Below are 9289 nucleotides of genomic sequence, written 5' to 3'. Positions count from 1 at the left end.
AGTACTCTTGTATAGTTTAGTATATATAGGCATACAAGATCAGACTAGTCCTGTAGTCTTGATCTTGTCTACTCTAGGTAGTCCTGTACTCTTAGACTCACTCTATATACTCTACTCTTGTCTCACTCTCTCTCTCTGTCTGTTCTACAAGTTCTGACTATGTTCTAGTGTTTACATTCTGTATTTCTGTTGTGTAGGATAGTTATAGCCTGGGTCCTCTTACTAAGCCTTTAGGTCCCCTCTATACTGTTACTAACAATAAGTATGTAAATAACTTTGCTTAAGGACAAGGACACAGTTATAACAATACAAAGCTCTATATAATAAAATACTACAATTGTAATAAGTCTGAACATATGTCTAAGGACTGTTACAAACCTTCTACAGATACTATAAAGGAAGCACACTAAAAGAAGGCACCTTACACACACACAACAACAATAATGTTACTTGTCCCTAGTAGTAATTCTACTATAGTTGTTACAAATCTGTTTATTAGACTATTATAATCAACAATTACAAACCTATCAGCCTCTATAGTAGAAATTGAAAACATAATTATAGAGATACTGAACAATACTGTACAATCTGTACTAGTAGTAGAAATGCAAATTGACAGAATACTATCTGTACAATCTGTACAACCTACAGAATCTACTAATACAATACAAACATTACTGATTAATGAATTCATAAAGAATTACAATTCCAATGTATGTATTAATCAATTATAACATAATAATACACAATTAATACATTGTATTAATATACTTGACTCAGGCACAAACATTCATACTATACCTTACTAATTTTGATCAACACACATACAATCTATAAAACCTATTCATATTACAGTTGTAAACAAAAACAAACTCACACTCAGTTCAAATAGAGTGATAACATACAATCTACACTGTAAAGTAGGTGAAACAAATACAAACAATAGTATGCTAACACTACACAACATTTATTACTATCCTAATCTAAGCTTTATGTTAATCAGCAAAGTACTCTTATGTGCTAAGGGATATTGTCTTATAAAGATGAATAACCTATACATAGTCTACTTGCCTACTAATAAAAAATTGGTAAAATACACATTTGTAATAACCTATATATAATAATATCACACTATTGTATTCTAAACACTATTACAATTATTGAACTACATAAATGTATAAGTCATGTTAATTTTGAATATTTACAAAAAATTATACAAAATCATTCTGAGATCATACAACAAAAGATAACAGACAATAAAAGTGCTTAATACACTGATTACATACAAGCAAACATACAGTGAAATCCAATACTACATACACACACTATGCCTCTTGTACAACAGTATGGCAAGCATTTACACATTAATATTTAGGGACCCACCCTTATACAAGTATACAGCTAGTACAATTACATGTTTACAATTGTTGACAATACTACACAATAAGTCAAAATGATCCTAATAAAACATAAGAGTAATACATTTACAGAATATGTTAAACATACAATAAAACTATTTATACAAAACAGTGTAAAAGTAAAAATACTACAAAGTGACAACAATACAGTCTTCCTAAGTTATGAATTTACAGTGTACATTGAAAGCTATAGAACAATATAGTGATTAACAGTACACAATACCCTGCAACAAAATGAAGTTGCAGAACACATACACAAAACAAATTTTAACAGTGTACAAGCATACTTACTATCATCTCAACTACTCACAAAATTATAAGTATATACTGTGTAATATCAAACATTTATACATAACAGAACACTGTGTACTGTAATAGATTTTTCTATACCTTATTTCAAACAATTCAATAGGCATTTTATATTTGATACACTACAAGAATTCAGTACTCATTATATTATACAAAACAAACACACACACAAATTACAACCTTACAGTATTACTACTAAATGGTTAGGATATAGTAACAATAATAAAGGCTACATAGTATGGTATACAAATAAAATTACAATCAAACATAACATCCAATTCATAGACAAACAAATGTCTAGAATTGCAGGGGAGTAATATAATATAATGAACAAAAATAATAATAAGAACAATAAAACTACAAACAAAAATAATAACAAAAATAATAATGCTACTAGTAATCAAAGCAATGTAGAACAGTACTGGTGGAGTGCTAAACACTGACCTCAAAGATTGCAGGACACACAAAGACTGACAGGACAAAGGTATCTTTGTTACAGTCAGTAAATAAGAACTAGTCATATATAATAAGACACATCTTTGTTACAGTTAGTAAACAAGAACTGGTGTAACAAAGGTGTAGACATAAGCTTTATATACTAGAGAAGAAAGGAAAGTGGCTCAGGCTAAAGGAATGTGTGATACAAGTGAAAAAAGGAGACTATATGTGTGGCTCAGGATCAGGAACTGTATGTATGGCTTGAGGCTGTATAAGAGAGTTCTGGAACAGAACTCTTAGAACCCTCAGAACTGTAGTAAGATGTATAGTAGGCTTACACAATGTAAACAATGATAACAATTATAATACTAATAGTAACAAACAACTATACAAGTCTATACAACAATAACAAATAATCAAAAGAGTAAGAGGATTAAACTATGACAAAATATTAAACCTTACAATTTATCTTACAGAATTTAACAAATTAATTAATGAAATATATAGTAATCCATTAATGTATTACAATACTATCACAAGAAAAGATAAAGACTAGTGGATCAAAGCTATAAACAATGAAATTACATCCTTAAAGAATTATAATACATAGGATTACACATATCTACCTATAGATACTAATATTATTAGAATGCAATTTGTCTACAAAATAAAGCAACTAGCTAATAGCAAAATAGACAAATACAAAGCACAATTAGTAGTGTAAGGTTATACTCAGAAAGACAGAATAGACTTCTATTCAGATAATCTATTTGCCTTAGTAATGAAATTAATGATAGTACAATTACTATTAAGCTAGGCAGCTTCTAAAGACTATGAGATACATTAAATTAATGTCAAGTCAGTATATCTTTACAGCAAATTAAATAATAATGAGCATATTTACATATGACCTCCCTCAGGCAAAGTACTTAACAATATCAAGCTAGGACAGGTATTAAAATTAAATAAAGTACTTTACAGCTTGAAACAAGTAGGACAATATTAGTACAAGAAGATTACTGAAATTCTACTAAAGATTAGTATACAATGAGCAAACTATAATAACACTGTATTCTATAAGAAACAGTATAATGTAACAGTCCTAGTAATGTTTATACATGTTAATAATATTACTATAGTTAGTGAAAATATTACTATAACCATGTCAAATTATTAGCTTACAGTAAAAACACTATACTGAAAACATAATACAATAATTTAAATTTGAAAATGAAAGACTATTAAGGACACTTATAGTACTTAGAATGTACTTAATGAGTATAAACAATATGAACAATAATGACAACAATGAACAATTCATACAGACAATTCCTTACATGAATATGGTAGGATTATTAAGATATATTACTAATTGTATAAGGCCAGACATTTCATATACTACTAGTCAATTAGTGTACTATCTACAAAAACCTAGTACAGTGAAACCTCTCATTAAGTATAACTCTTATTAAGTATAACCTCTTACTAAGTATGACATTTCAAGTCCACCATTACCTTTGTAGACACTAGAATTTTACTTGTTAACAAGCATAACCTTTTATTAAGTATTACATTTTATGTCTACTAAGGGCAATACTTAATGAGAGGTTTTACTGTATACAGTATTATAATACAGTAAAGTATTGCTTCTAATATCTACACAGAACAACAAACTACTAGTTGCATCTTGGCAGAACAAAGCTGCCTACATTACAAGGATACTATGATACTAACAGCCAAATGACTAAAGGTCACCAATCAATCAACAGATATGTCTTCTAATTTAGAAGAAGTACTATATTGTAAGCTAGTAAACAATAGAACTTAGTACTATTATTGACTTATGAAGTAAAGTTGTAAGTACTAGCATACACAACTTAAGAAGCCATCTAGCTTAAACAACTTACTGAGGAAGTACTACAGACAGAATTATTACTACTAATAATTTATTACAATAATCAGAGCACAATCAAAACTGTTAAATCTAAAGAATCTGCTTTCAACACATGAACAAAACATCTTAATCTATGTAAGAACTTTGTACAATATTATATTCAGAACAACTACACTAATGTATACTATGTTTAATTAGAGAATCAGGTAGTAGATATTCTTATAAAAGCCTTATATGTTACACAGATCAAGTACCTCATTAATCTTATTAGTCTTAGCACACAGGTTAGTTAGATTATTCAGGCTTGTAGGGGAGTGTTCAACCCTTAGAGACTTAGGGTCAACACATATATAAAGAGTAGAGTAGTATTCTTAAAATTTAAGTATTGTGTCTCCCCTATATTCTTTTACTTTAGGTAAGAATCCTATAAATATAACCTTGTCTGTGTGCCCTTTAAACAGACCTGTAACAATCTCCCTACTTGAAGCATCCTAGGTCCTTACTGTACAGTCTTCTGACCTAGAGAAAACACACTTTCTATTAGACACAAAAGTGATAGACAGGACTAATCTATTGTGCTCAGTTAAAGGGCCTGTGACTACCTTCCTATTTCTAGCATTCTAAACAGAAATTGTATAATTACTAGAACCAGAGACAATGTGCTTCCCATCAGGTAAGAATGTAACAGAAAGAATGTGTTTAGAGATGAAACCCTTCCTATTAAGTATATATGTAACAGAAGAGTATTGTTTATTATACTCCTTATACTTGTTAGTAACAGTGTAGAGGGGACCTGAAGGCTCAGTAAGGGGACCCAGGCTACAACTATCCTACACAACAGAAATACAGAATGCAAGTACTAGAATGTAGTCAGAACTTGTAGAACAGACAGAGAGAGAGAGAGAGACAAGAGTAGAGTATATAGAGTAAGCCTAAGAGTACAGGACTACCTAGAGTAGACAAGATTAAGACTATAGGACCAGTCTGATCTTGTATGCCTATATATACTAAACTACACAAGAGTACTCAGGGAGTATAAGCTACTAAGAATAATAAGCTATGAAGAATGAAAGAAAGGGAAGGTTAAAGATAAAGGTACAAAGAATGAAGGGATGGACAAAGAGTAAGAGACTATAGAAGGAACAAAGAATGAAGGGGTGGTCAAAGGAATGGAATAATGAAGTAAGGAAGGGTAGTAGTAAGAGTCAGTATGTATATAGTCTATAGATAGCACCCTTAAGAGACAGGAGTCCTGAGTTCCAGTATAGAAGGGTGTAGAACTCTTAGAACTGAAAGTACAAGAGTAGAGAACTGTAACATTACCCCCTCTCTAAAACCAATCATCCTGATTAGTAAACATTAGGCTCAGTCAGTAGCTCAAGTATAGGTCAGAATGGTAGGATTTAGAAATCTGTAAGACAGAGTTAACACAGAGCACCCAGATAAAGTTGATAGAAGTCTCAGATTGCTTTAGTAGTATAAGTGAGGTTCTTAGCAGGTTCCTAAGTATGTTCCTCAACTAGGTATCCCTTCTAGTAGATAAGGAACTTGAGCTTCCTGTACACTAGCTTAGTATCTACTATATACTCTACTTTGTATTCTGGTTCAGAACTAATGAGTTCTAGTAGAGGCAGTAAGGGTCTTTGTTACAAAGGAAAACCTAGATTGTAGTACTAAGACAGTAGAACCTTGTTGAACACTGAGTGTATGTACTTCTATATTTCTGGAAGTTAGAGTTTGTAGACAGAGGCACTAACCTTCTTTTTAATAACAAAGGGTTTAAAGTGCTTGTTGTCCAACTTCTTTATTAGGCAATCTGTAGTCAGGTTAGTAGCTTCTAGTATAACTTTGTTACTAGGCTGGTAATCCTTGGCTACAGACCTCTTCCAATCATAGTTCTGCTTCATAACCTGTACTACCTTTTTTAAAAGAGCTTGTACATCCTCCCTAGTTCTGTACATTCATTCTACAAAGTCTGTTACAGATTCAGAACTACTGTTCCAGTTCAGAACTGTCTCCTAGTACAGATGTCTCTTATGATTGAGGAAGAACAGGGACTGTCCTGTTACAGAGTGTTGTTAGTTATTGTACACAAATTCTGCTAGAGTTAACTATTCAGACCAATCTGATTACTAATGATTGATAAACATCTGAAGGTAGAGCTCAATCTCCTGATTGACTTGCTCAGTTTGACTGTCAGTCTGTAGGTAATATGTAGTAGAAGGGTTCCCTTGAATTCTGAGAAGTACATACAAGTCTTATATGAATTTTGACTTGAATTGTAGTCTACAATTGTGAATAAGCTTCTGAGAGAGTCTGTACAACTGAAAGACATGATCCTAATAAATGCACACTATACTTTCAGAAGTGAGTTCTGTTTAGGTCAGAACTGTATGAACTTGCTTAGAGAATCAGTTGACAATCATACAGATAGTGTTGTAACTCTAAGACTTGGGTAGCTTACTAATCAGGTCTACTAAGACTTCTTCCTAAGAGTGATCCAGGATCTAATACAGATATAGAGGAGCCTAAACCCTTGTCTAGTAGGCCTTAGTCTGTTAGTATGTATTATAACTAGTTACATACTTCAGGATTTCCCTCTACATTCCTAGCTACTAGTAGTTCCAAGTAATGAGTTCCTGTGTTTTGTGTTAGTCTAGATGTTCTACAGTCAGATTGTTATAATGAGCTCAGACAATGTCCTCCTACAGTTTCTAATCCTTTAGAATGTACAGTCAGCCTTCCTAGTAAACTTGTCCATCCTCATCCTCCTCCTAATTCCTAGCCTGCTTCTCTAGCTACTTTACTACAACCTAGTCCTGTATGTGTCTCAGAGCTTACTATATGTAGGTGACAAAGTCAACATCCTTAGATTCAAGTCAGATCTCTTGGATTGTCTCAGATACAAAGTAGGAATTGTTTAGGAGAACAAGATTTTTGTTATTATTCTCCCTCCTTTCATAACCTACTTGTCTCAAGAGTAAATTAGCTTTCATCATTTGTGTTCTAGGTTTGTAAGTCAGTACAAAGTTATAGTCTTACAGTTCTAACATCCAGCAGGCTTAGTAGCAGTTGAGCTTCTGAGGCACTCAGAAGTATTAGAGATTAAGGTGATTACTCTAAATCTTAAACTTCTGTACAGTACTAAGGAGATATTAATACTACTCCTCTAGGGAACAGACAATTGTAAGGAGTTCCTTATTATAGATAAGGTAGTTCTGTTCTGTTACAGAGAGGGATTCTGATCAGAACACTATCAGACACTACTTTCTGTCAATGAACTAGGACAGTACTGCTCTATTTGTAAAGTCAGAAGAGTTAGCTTTAACTCAGAACTTGTCTACAACTGTTAGAACTACTAATACAGGCTTACTAGTAATGGCCTACTTTAGGGACTCAAATGTAGACTACTACTAATTATCCTATTACTAAGGAACATCTTTACTGGTGAGATTGTAAAGGGGTCAGACAATAGTACTAAAGTCTTAAATAAAGTATTAGTAGTAGTTTACAAACCTAAGGAACACTTAGACCTGTTTCAGGTTCTGAGGTTACAGTCAGTTCTGAACTGTAGTTACCTTTGCTAGATTCATACAGACCTCTCCTCTACTAATTATGAAGCTCAGATAATCTACTAATTCCTGTACAAAAGAGTACTTTACTTCTTAGAGGAACAGTTTATTATCTTAGAGCTATTGTAGAACTGCTCAGATCAGTCAGTAATAGTGCTCAACTGTTTGAGTAAAGATCAGAATATTGTCTAAATACACACTAACATGTCTCAAGTCAATCAGATCCATAAGGATGTGATTCATGAATGACTAAAACATTGTAAGCAAGTTAGTTAGTCTAAAGAACATTACAGTTGGTTTGTACAATCTGTAATTAGTTTAGAATGTAGCCTTTTACTCATCTCTGTCTTAGATCCAAATATTATTGTATCCCTATCAAATGTCTAACTTAGTGAAAACCCTAGATGTATACATCTTATTAATAAGCTCCTGAATTAGAGGGAGCAGGTACTTGTTTTTGATAGTACCCTTATTAAGACAATAATAATCCTGGACTGGGTAGAGCTTTCTATCTGTCTTTTTGACAAAGAAGAAAGGGGAGGTCATAAGGGACTTTAAGGGTCAGATCCAGCTGTTCTAAAGATTTTCCTGAAGGAACTCATCAAGCACCTCCTACTTGTCTCTGTTGAGTAGGTAGACCTTACAATCCTTGAGTTGGAAACCCTTGGTCAATTCAATTACATAGTTCTAGAGACAGTGTTTAGGAAGCTGGTTGAATTCCTCTTTACTAAAGACTTTAAGGAACTCTTAGACAAAATCTAGTAGGCTGGGTTTACATACATTCTAGAGTAGAGTTGTTCTAAGAGGGTTCTAGACTGGTTCTGTCTTAGACATTCTTCAGATTGACTCTGTTCTGTCTTGACTAGAATATGTATTCACATATCTATCCTAGTCAAAGAAGAACAACTGGTTACCTTTATCAGAACTGTTAATAACATTAGAAGTGTCTGTATCTACTTAGAACAGTAGTATAAAGTAGTTGTAAGACTCAGGACACTAATCAAATACAAGTGTCTGCTCTAACTAGTCAATAGTAAGGTTGTGAGCCTTGAGCCATTTGAATCTAATGAAGACATCTGTCTTTCTAAGGTTAGTGACTCTAAACTCAATACTTTCCTTATAATCCTGAATAGTCATTTGTAGTTGGACAAACTCAGTAATCTAACTATTCTGGTTCAGGGTTCTGTCCACATTGTATACTAGGATCAGAAGTAGAATGTATTGAGTAGGGAGGTAGTGTTCTTACACAAAGGCCTTATTAATGTACAAACTAGTACATTTACTGTCTACTAGAGCTATTGTTTGAATCTGGAGGGATTCTAAGGAGGGAGTCAAGAGGACAGGGACTTAGAGCTAGTACTCAGAATGTTCTCAGATAAACTACTACTTGTTCTGAAGGGAATGTACAGCTTATACAGTCTTGTTGTCTAAGAGGATGAGTATATACACTAACATTTCCTTATTAACCTCTCTCTTTCAACAAGGACAGACTCATGTTCTCAGCTGTGAACTCAGCTAAGGCTATCCCTGTTTGATACTATAGACAAACTACTGAGTAGTAAACAGGGCTAGGTAGCATTCTAAACATTCTGAGATCTTAGAACACAGAAGTAGTAGGTTGGATTGTGTGAATTTAGACTTGGATAAAGTGTGAAGAG

Source organism: Fomitiporia mediterranea (assembly GCF_000271605.1).
Source record: "Fomitiporia mediterranea MF3/22 unplaced genomic scaffold FOMMEscaffold_1, whole genome shotgun sequence".
NCBI lineage: Eukaryota > Fungi > Basidiomycota > Agaricomycetes > Hymenochaetales > Hymenochaetaceae > Fomitiporia > Fomitiporia mediterranea.
The sequence above is the reverse complement of the archived record's forward strand: the minus strand, read 5'-3'. Positions refer to the sequence as shown.